An 11,061-nucleotide genomic window follows, 5' to 3' on the forward strand; every position below is an offset into this window, starting at 1 on the left:
TTTGGTTTGTGATTTTCCTTCTTTATTTTCTGTAAGGCTGAATTTGTGGCTATGTATTGTTTAATTTTGTTTTTATCCTGGAATATTTTGTTTTCTCCATTGATAGTGAACAAAAGCTTGGCTGGGTATAGTAGTCTGGGCTCGCATCCATGGTCTCTTAGTTTCTGCAGCACATCTATCCAGGACCTCCTGGCTTTCATGGTTTCCATAGATAAGTCAGGTGTAAGTCTGATAGGTTTACCTTTAAGTTACTTGACCATTATCCTTTACAGCTATTAATATTCTTTTTTTATTCTGTATGTTTTATATTTTGATTATTATATGGCAAAGGTTTTTTTTTTTTTTGTGATCCAGTCTATTTGGTGTTCTGTATGCTTCTTGAACCTTCATAGGAATATCTTTCTTTAGGTTGGGAAAGTTTTCTTCTATAATTTTGTTGAATATATTTTCTGGGTTTTTGAGCTGTAATTCTCTTTCTTCTACCCCTATTATTCTTAGGTTTGATCTTTTTATTGTGTCCCAGATTTCCTGGTTGTTTTGTGATGGGAATTTGTTGGATTTGCTGTTTTCTTTCTTCAGTGCATTTATTTCTCTATGGTGTCTTCAGCATCTGAGATTCTTTCTTCTTTCTCTTGTATTCTGTTGGTTATGCTTGTCTCTGTCGTCTCTGTTTGTTTACCTAGATTTTCCATATCTACCTGGCCCTTGGTTTGTGTTTTCTTCATTGACTCCATTTCCGTTTTTAAATATTGAACTGTTTCCACTATCTGTTTTATTGGTTTTTTTTCTCAGTTTCCCAGGGTACCTTGTATGGATTTACTCATTTCTTCAAACTTTTTGTTATTCTTCTCATCCCTTTCTTTAAGGGAGTTTTTCACATCCAGTTTAAGGGATTCTATCACTTTCATAATGTCAATTGTTTCTACTTCTTTTGGATTAGGGTGTTCATGTCTTCCTGTTGCATGTTCACTGGGTTCTGGTGTTATCATGTTGTTTTTCAGATTGTTGGAGGAATTCTTGCATTGGCGCCTACCCATCTCGTCCTTCAAATGCTCTCCGACGGATCTTCTGGTACAGGATCAGGGCCCCTTGTTGGCCAGGGACCTCAGAGACAAAAGGCCTAGCTTGCTGCCTGCCAGCTTAGTGAAACAAATAACTCCCACCCGGTTGTACTCACCACCCCATCCCAGCCCCCAAACAGGCTGAGCTGGGGTCCTTTGGCCCTGAAGAAAGGAGGAAGTGCCTGCAAGCGAGCTGAGATGGGATAGGAAGAGAGAGGCAGTAGCCAGGGAGAGAAGCCCCTGCAGAATGACCAGAAAGATTAGGGGGTTGAGGAATGTCTGTGTTCCATTTCCAGGGCTTCAGCTGCCTGTCAGGAACATACTGACCCATATGATGGATCTTATGGTACAGGATCAGGGCCCCTTGCTGGCCAGGGACCTCGCAGACAAAATGCCCCACGATGAAGAAATCTTTTCCCTATGCTACAAAGCAGCCTTAAATGCTTGAGGCAGGATTGAAGAATCAAGAAAAAGAATTGAATCATATACCAGGTTTAAACAGGGACAGAGAGAACCCTTTACCCTCTTTTATAAGATTAAGTAAGGCTGTAACAGACCCAGAATCTAGATGAGTACTTTTTGAATCTCTGGCTTTTGAAAATGCCAACTTAAAAGGCAAAAAGATACTTGGGCCTTTAAAGGTTAGATCAGAACCTATGAATGAATGGATCCTACATACAATGAATATTGAGACATTTGACTATAATACTGAATCTTGGGTAGGAGAAGCAATTTCTAAAGTAAGGAGGAGACATCAAAATTCCAAATGTTTTAATTGTGGCAGAATAGCGAATCTGAGAAGGGATTGTAGACAATAAATTCCTAGAAATAATATCTCCTCTGGGAATGCAAAGAATAGGAGGACTCAGCCTTCAGGTATATGTAGAAGGTGTGGAAAAGGTAGACATTGGACCAATGAATGCAGATCAACAAAAGACAGATAAGGCAACCCAATACCATTGGGAAACTCTGTGAGAGGCCTCCCACAGGCCCTCAAGTCAAAAGTGGCACAGTCATTCTCTTTACCTGTTTACGACATGTCTCACCAGGAAAATTTGAAAACTCCAGAGTTAAACAAAGCACAAGATGGGTTGACCGTTATTGTGTCAGTAGGTCAAAGAAGGAAGCTGAGGTCGTATGTGGCTAATATTGCAGTAAATTTATGAGGCCTTGACCAGCTACAGCAATGGAATGCCAAGATTAACATTCCTGCAGTCCCAGGAACTCATAATTCTGGGAAGGCTATAATAAGGTGCTCTACGCAAAGGTCACCAGCCATTCAGGCTACACAGGAACATAAAGCAACTAGCAAACCTTTAGAGGTACCAACAGCCCTACCTTCAAAATGGTTAAATGAGAAGCTGATATGGGTTAAGCAGTGGCCTTTAGCTGAAGATAAGTTGCAGGCTTTGGAACAGCTGGTACAAGAGCAACTAGATGTTCACCATATTGAAAAATCAACCAGTCCTTGAAATTCTCCTGTATTGTTGTTAAAAAGAAATCTGGCAAATGGAGAATGGTGATAGATCTAAGAGCTGTCAATAAGGTAATTCAACCTATGGGCCATCTACAAGCTAGAATTCCTCTGCCTTCTCTATTACCAAAAGTATGACCTCTTATAATTATTGATTTGAAAGATTGTTTCTTCACTATAGCTTTACCAGAAAAGGATAGAGAAAAATTTGCCCTCACAGTGCCTAATTATCATAGTTCTCAGCCTACTAGGCGATGGGCTATCCTCCCACAGGGAATGCTCATTAGCCCCACATTGTGTCAATACTTTGTAAGTCAGCCATTGGAAATGATATGTAAGCAATTTCCTAAGTCTATAACTTACCATTACATGAATGACATTTTGCTATCTGATACAAACATGGATAATTTAGAAAGAATGTTTGAAGAAGTAAAAAAGTTTTGCCAAAATGGGGATTACAAATTGCTCCTGAAAAAAAATACAGAGAGTCTGTGAATTACTTAGCTTATAAAAGAGGTTTGCAGAAAATGTATTTTAGACAAATAAGAAAAAGAAACAGTGGTGTACCTATTCTAATATCTAACAAAATAGACTTTAAATCAAAATTACTCAGAAGAGATAAAGAAGACATTTCATCCTCATTAAAGGAAGAATTCATCAAGAGCATATTATAATTCTAAACATTTATGTATCAAACAGGTGCACCCAATTTCATAAAAAGAAACACTATTAGATCTAAAAATCACAGGTTGACCCCAACACAGTGATAATTGATGATGTCACTATATATTCTCACCAATAAATAGGTCATCGAGACAAAAATTAAATAGAGAAGCTTTGGAACCAAACAACATCATAAGTCAAATGAGTATAACAGATTTTTCTAGAACACTAAAGAGCACAGTTTCTTCCCAGAATCCCATGGAACTTCTCCAAACCTGACGAGCATCTTTCAGTTCTTTCTAGAGCATTTGCATGTATGGGTTAGCACACTTTCTTTCACACTGCTGTTCAGATGACTAGTACTGGGGTGTTGCCTTCTGTAAATTGCTCAGGCTAGTCATCTTGAGGGTTCATGGAGAATTATACCTTCACAGTCAATGCTGTTCCAAGCTCGTACCAAGCTCACGCTTGCTTCTCTGCAGCCCGTACTGTCTCTCTTCAGATCATCTCTTCTCATGTTCAGTGTGGATATGGACCAGCCTGGAGGTTGCAATTGACTACAGTCTTGTACAGGTGGGGTCAAGCCTCTAGCTGCCACTCCTGGCTGCTTCTTCTGTGGAATAATAGCTCTCTTTTTTGAACATGCTTAATATATAATTCAATTTCAAATCATAAAAATTTTGGTTTAAGAAGTTATTAACCAAATCTTTCTCAAAATACATAATTATAGTTTAAGAGATATTTATTTGGTACCTTTAAATTATGTCTTTTTTCAAACACATTTTATTTATTTTCTTTTAATTTTAATAATTAGTAGACATATATAGTGCATGCATTAACTTGTTAAAAATTTAAAAGAATATAAAATTAGAGTTATTTGTTGTTTAGTTTTGCTGTGATCACCATTGCCATTTCTACCTCAGACATTGCAAATCCAAGCATATCTAATTTATTAAACTTTGGCTCAGCTTCTAAGTGTGATAATGTTTATTGTCAATCCCTTTGAAAATAAATAAGCTTATGAAAATCAGATCCAATGTTATCTAATGCTTTTTTCAAATTTTTAGTCTCACTTGTAGAGTTCTCAGGTCTCCATATTATTTCAAATAGATACAGTTATACAGTGAACTAAAAGATGAGACTTTGTATGTGAATGATTCAAATAGTTACTATTATAATACATAACTCACAGACCTTTAACATAATGCTGAAATCACATAAATACCATGACTGTTATGTAAAAATAACACATTTATTCTTGTTACCTTCACTATATGGATACTCACAAACAGACATGTGCATAATCCAAATGAAATCATATACTACAGGAAACAGTAGGATAGAAATCTCTATCTACTTATCTTTCTCCTATAGAGTTACCTTGTTTTCTTTTTTATTGTATTTTTAATTTAAATTGTTTTTATTAATCTATATATTTTTCTCTGCTCCCTTCTCTTCTTCTCCTCTCCCCTTCAGCCCTTTCCCAAGGTCCCCATGCTCCCAATTAACTCAGGAGATCTTGTCTTTTTCTATTTCCCATGTAAATTAGATCCATGTCTGTCTCTCTTGGTCCTCTTTGTTGTCTAGATTCTCTGAGGTTGTGAAGTATAGGCTGGTTTTTCTTTGCTTTATGTCTAAAAACCACTTAGAGTGAGTATGTATTATATTTGTCTTTCTAGGTCTGGGTTACCTCACTCAATATGATGTTTTCTAGATCCATCCATTTGCCCATAAATTTCAAGATGACATTTTTTTCTGCTGTGTAATACTCCATTGTGTAAATGTACCACATTTTCCTTATCCATTTTTTGGTCAAAGGGAATTTAGGTTGTTTACAGGTTCTGGCTAGGACAAACAATGCTTCTATGACCATAGTTGATTACATGTCCTTGTGGCACGATTGAACATCCTTTGTGTGTATACCCAAAAGTGGTATTGCTGTGTCTTGAAGTAAGTTGTTTCCTAATTTTCTGAGAAATCACCACATTGACATCCAAAGGAGTTGTACCAGCTTGCATTCCCATCCTCACTGCAGAAGTGTTCCCTTTTCCCCACAACCTCTCCAGCATAAGTTGTCATCAGTGTTTTTGTTTGTGGCCATTCTTACAGGTGTAAGATGGAATCTCAGAGTTGTTTTGATTTGCATTTCTCTGATGGCTAAAGATGTTGAGCATTTCCTTAAGTGTCCTTAACTATTTGCTGATGATATGATAGTTTGCATAAATGTCCCCAAAAAGTCTACCAAGGAACATCTACAACTCATAAACACCTTCAGTAATATAGCAGGATACAAGATTAACTCAAAAAAAAAATCAGTAGTCCTCCTTTACATAGATGATAAATGGGCTGAAAAAGAAATCAGAGAAACATCACCTTTCACAGTATCCACAAACAGCATAAAATATCTTGGAGTAACTGTAACCAAACAAGTGGAAGACATTAAGTTTTTGAAGAAAGAAATTGAAGATACCATAAAATGGAAAGATCTCCCATGCTCTTGGATAGGTAGGATCAACATAAGAACATGGCAATCCTACCAAAAGCAATCTAAAGATTCAATACAATCCCCATAAAAATCCCAACACAATACTTCACAGACTTTAAAAGAGCAATAATCAATTTCATATGAAAAAAACAAAAACCCCAGGATAACCAAAACAGTCCTGTACAATAAAGAAACTTCTGGAGGCATCACCATCCATGGCATCAAGTTCTATTATAGAGCTACAGTAATGAAAACTACTTAGTATTGGCATTAAAACAGACAGGTTGACCTACGAAATTGAATCCTAGTTATTAATCAAAGACCCAGTTATTAATTCACACACCTATGAACACACGACTTTTGACAAAGAAGCTAAAATTATACAATGGATAAAAGAAAGCATCTTCAACAAATGGTGCTGGTATAACTGGATGTCAACATGTAGAAGAATGAAAATAGATCCATATCTAACCCCAGGCACAAAACTCAAGTCCAAACAGATTAAAGACCTCAATATAAATCTGACCATGCAAAACCTGATAGAAGAGAAATTGGGGAATAGCCTTCAATGCATGGGCAGGCACAGGAGACTATTTCCTAAATATAACAGCAGCAGCACAGACACTGAGAGCAACAATAAATAAATGAGACCTCCTGAAACTGAGAAGTTTCTGCAAAGCAAAGGACACAGTCAATGAGACAAAAAGGAAGCTACTGAATGGGAAAAGATCTTCACCAGCCTCACACATCAAACAGAGGTCTGATTTCCAAAGTATATAAAAAACTCAAGAAATTAGACATCAAAATTCCAAATAATCCAATTAAAAATGGGGTACAGAACTAAGCAGAGAATTCTCAACAGAAAAAATCTCAAATGGCTGAAAGACACTTAAGGAAATGTTCAGCTTTCTTAGTCATCAGGTAAATGCAAATTAAAACGACTATGAGATACCATCTTACACCAGTCAGAATAGCTAAAAACAAAATCAGCAATCATAGCTTTTGCTGGAGAAGATGTGGTGTAAAGGGAATACTCATCCATTGCTGGTGGGATGCAAACTTGTATAACCACTCTGGAAATCATTATGGTGGTATTTCAGAAAATTGGGACACAGCAATACTACTCTTGAGCATATACCTGAAAGATGCTCAATCATACTAGAAGGGCATCTCTGCAACTATGTTCATAGCAGCATTATTTGTAATAGCCAGAAACTGGAAACAACAAAGATATCCCTCAATCGAAGAACGAATAAAGAAAATGTAGTACATTTACATATTGGAATACTACTCTGCTGTAAAAAACAATGACATCTTGAAATTCACCTGAAAATTGATAGAACTAGATAAAACCATCCTGAGTGAGGTAACTCAGGCCCAAAAGATGAACATGGTATGTGCTCACTCATAAGTAGATACTAGCTGTAAAGTAAAGGATATTGAGCCTATAGTTCATGATTTTAGAGACGCTAAGTAACAAGGTGAACCCTAAGAGAAATATACATAGATCCACCTAGGAAGGGAAAATAGAGAAGACTGTCTGACAAAATTGGAAACATGGGGGTGAGGGAAAAAGGGAAGGAGGAAGAGGAAGCAGAAGGGAGAATGGAAGGGGTGAGTACAACTTGAGGGGATGTGATGGCCGAGTTGGAGGAAGAACAAATGAGAGCAAAGGAAAGAGATATTTTGATTGAGGAGCCACTATGGGGATAGCAAGAACCTGGCACTAGAGAATTTCCCAGTAATTCACAAAGATGACCCCAGATAAAACCCTAAGCAATGGAGGAGAGGGTGCCTGAACTGGCCTTGCCCTATAGTCAGACAGATGAATATCTTAAATGTCACCATAAAACCTTCATCCAACAACTGATGAAAACAGAGGCAGAGACCCACATCAGAGCACTGGACTGGGCTCCCAATGTACAGTTGAAGAGTGGGAGGAGTGAGAATATGAGCAAAGAGGTCAAGACGATGACGGGGACACTCACTGAAACAGTTTACCTGAGCTAATGGAAGCAGGACTGGGAAGAAACCAGCATAGGTCCAAACTAGTCCCTCTGAATGTGGGTGATGGTTATATGGCTGGGGCAGACTGAGGGGACATTGGCAGTAGCACTAGAACTTATCCCTACTGCTTGTATTGGCTTTTAGGGAAACTGTTCTCTTTGGATGGATTCTTTGCTCAGCGTAGATATAGTAGGGAGGGTCTTGGACCTTCTCCCAAACAATGTGCTTTATCCTCTCTGAAGAATGGATGGCGGGTTGAGGGATATAGGTAGAGGGAATGGGAAGAGAGGAAGGAGAGGGTACTGGGATTGTTATGTGAAATGAAAAAAGACAAATTTTTCTTTAAATAAATAATGATCTGTGACAGTTTTCAAGTTGAAAAATAAATATAAAATTCTGTTTAGTTTATTTCCTTGATTTTTTTAAAGATTTTTGCTTAAAAAGGCAAGATTGATTGCAATTTTAAGATGTTGGCTTTCTTTAGCAAGGAGAAAAGAGAAAACTGGCTGTGGAGGAGTGTGGGGGCTGCTCACACACGTGCATTCATTTGTTGTTTTGTTTTTCATTTTTTAGACAAGGTTTCTCTGTAGCTTTGGAGTCTGTCCTGGTACTACCTCTTGTAGACCAGGCTGGCCTCAAACGCACCGAGATCTGCTCATCTCTGCCTCCTGAGTGCTGAGATTAAAGGCTTGTGTCACCCATGCCTGGCTGTATTCATCTTGTAATAATGCATCTAGTGTCACAGAAATGGATGTGTGTCAATTTGTGAAAGTGCATCACCTAACAAATATTTTAATGGTTAACTGATTTTGATATTTAATCAGTAGTAGAGTATCCAGCAAGTAGGAGGCCTTAAATTCAACTCACAGCAAACCCAAAATAAAAACACACAAAATTTAATTATTATATTCATATTACAGACTTTAGCCTATTTACCATTATGAGATAAATATGTATTTGATTAATCATGTCCAAAGATACATACTATTAGTAAAATTTTGTCATACATAAGTAGAGAATGTAGAAATATTTTTGTTCTAAAACACACTGCAATCTAAGATTGTAGCAAAGAAAAATTTGTATGTTAAAGTCTCCCTTGGGGTCTTATTTTAGGTCTCCAGAGAAACCACCAGTCAACCCAAATACAGCCATCACACTGTGATATCCAGCTATTTCCACCATGCACAGAAGATCATAAACAAAATTATAATTTCATCTCATTTTTTATTTCTCAATTGGGAAATAGAAGAAAAGCATGGTCCATAGAATTTTCAGTTATTTGATGAATTAAAAACATATTGTGCCGTATAAGCAAGTTCTTACATCATAAGAATAATTAATGTTGGTGACAACAGAATGGAAGGATGAAGACACAATTTATCCCCAGTTTCATACCCTGGGTATGCCTGCATCCAATCCTGTCACACAGATAACCAAAAATAGAATGGGGGCGTTTTTTTATTAGCAAGATATGTTTATTCTGATGGGAGTTCCAGGTATTCTTAGCTGGCAGCACTGGCTCTCCCTGCCTCTGGCTCTGCTTTATGCTTTGGATCTCATTGCCAACACACTTATTGTGACTGTCATTTGCCAAGAGGCATCACTGCACCAGCCTATGTGTTGCCTAGGCATCCTGGCTATGGTGGACATGGGCCTGGCAATTACCATCATGTCGAAGATTTTGGTTATCTTGTGGTTCAATGCTAAGACCATCAGTTTCATTGAATGCTTTACCATCCTCTTTTTGTTGCCATGGAGTCAGACATCTTTGTCTGCATGGGTATAGATAGGTATGTAGCAATTTGCCGACCACTGAAGTACACTTCAATAGTTACTGAATCTTTTCTGATCAATGCAACTTTGCTTATGGTCCACAGAAATTGTGTAACTCCCAAGTCAGTTCCTGTGTTGGTTGCTCAGGGAAATTCTGTTCCCAGAATCAAATCAAGCACTATTTTTGTACTAACTTGGGGGTCACTAGCCTGTCTTGTGATTGCAGGGAAATCAGCAGCTTTAACCAGCTGGTCTGGACAACCTGGCTTGGATAATCATGGGAGTTGACCTGGGTTTGATTATAATTTCATATGCTTTGATTCTTCTGAACTCTGCAGAAGTGGCATCTAAGGCCTTAAGTCCTTGAACCTCTCACCTCATCCTAATCCTTTTCTTCTACACTGACATTATTGTCCGTTTCATCACTCATAGTGCAAAAATAAAAGTTCCCCTCAGCCCGGTTCTGCTGAACGTGCTGCACAATGCCATCCCCCTGCTCTGAACCTCATGGTGTATGAACTCAAGAACAAAGAGTTAAAACAAGGCTTATACAAGGTGCTTAAGATGAATGTCAAAGGAGACTTAAATGAGAAAACACACAACATCTTTACTTTTTCAAAATTAGGATGTCTGGTTGTAACTATTAAACTTAAGGGCGTAATAGCTAACATCCTTGAAAAAAATCTGTATAGTGTCTTAATTTTTATTCTCAATATAACTTAGAATAATTATTTTTTGAAATAGGATCTCACTTTTGTGGTCCTGGCTAGACTAGAACTTGCTGTATAAACCAGGCTGGCCACAAACTCTGAAAGCTTTAGTTCCCTTTGTTTTCTGAGTATTGGCAATAAAAGCATGGACCATCACATTCAGCAAAAATAAATTTCTTGAAAAATCACAAGTCATGTTATCTAGTAGTTTTCTCAAAGTTATTAGTCTGTCTTAGACATTACTAAATACTCAATGAATAATATGATTCATTAAAATAGATATGTGAAACCATCTATGAATTAAGGAAAATGTAATTGTGTATGAGTCTGGGACTTTTTATGTAAAATAAAAATATGTATTCCCTTGGCAGAAAGAATATCTATGAAATGACATTAATTATGGCTTTTAATTCAGATACTTTGCCTTTCCCATGTGTATACAAAGTCACACACATGCATGTGTACCGATTGAGAATGAATATGAAAATATCCAGTTGTTTATGAGCATCATACAGGTGGCAATAATGGAAATCCCCCATTCTCAGTGCTTCTATGCAGGGTGTACTGATCCTTATACAGGCATTTTTAGCTCTAAAGTTTCTAAATAAGTCATTGGATTTTCCCTTTAAGGCTAAGTCAGTTTAAATGTGCAGCTGTCAAGGGATAGAGATGTTAAGGGATGAACAAATATATAGAACAGCATCAGATGATTTTCAAACAGACTGTCTTCATGGATCAGACTACACTCAGCTCTCTGTTTTGATATCCAGACAGTAGGCATTGCACAGGGTAAGCAGAGAGGCTTTGCTCAAGTTTACAGTGGTTTTGAGCATATAATAACTGATTAGCGCATTCAATCTCAGAACAATAGATTTGATTTTAATCATT

The 11,061-nt window shown here is 37.4% G+C and overlaps 1 pseudogene; it reads left to right on the top strand.

Annotated features, from left to right (window-relative positions):
• The first annotated feature begins 9,161 nt into the window (after positions 1 to 9,161).
• Positions 9,162 to 10,252, top strand: LOC126492632 (putative olfactory receptor 56B2; annotated as a pseudogene).
• The last annotated feature ends 809 nt before the right edge of the window (positions 10,253 to 11,061 follow it).

The sequence above is a fragment of the Alexandromys fortis genome, unplaced genomic scaffold, assembly GCF_014885135.2.
Source record: "Alexandromys fortis isolate MF-2015 unplaced genomic scaffold, M_Fortis_MF-2015_v1.1 scaffold_303, whole genome shotgun sequence".
NCBI lineage: Eukaryota > Metazoa > Chordata > Mammalia > Rodentia > Cricetidae > Alexandromys > Alexandromys fortis.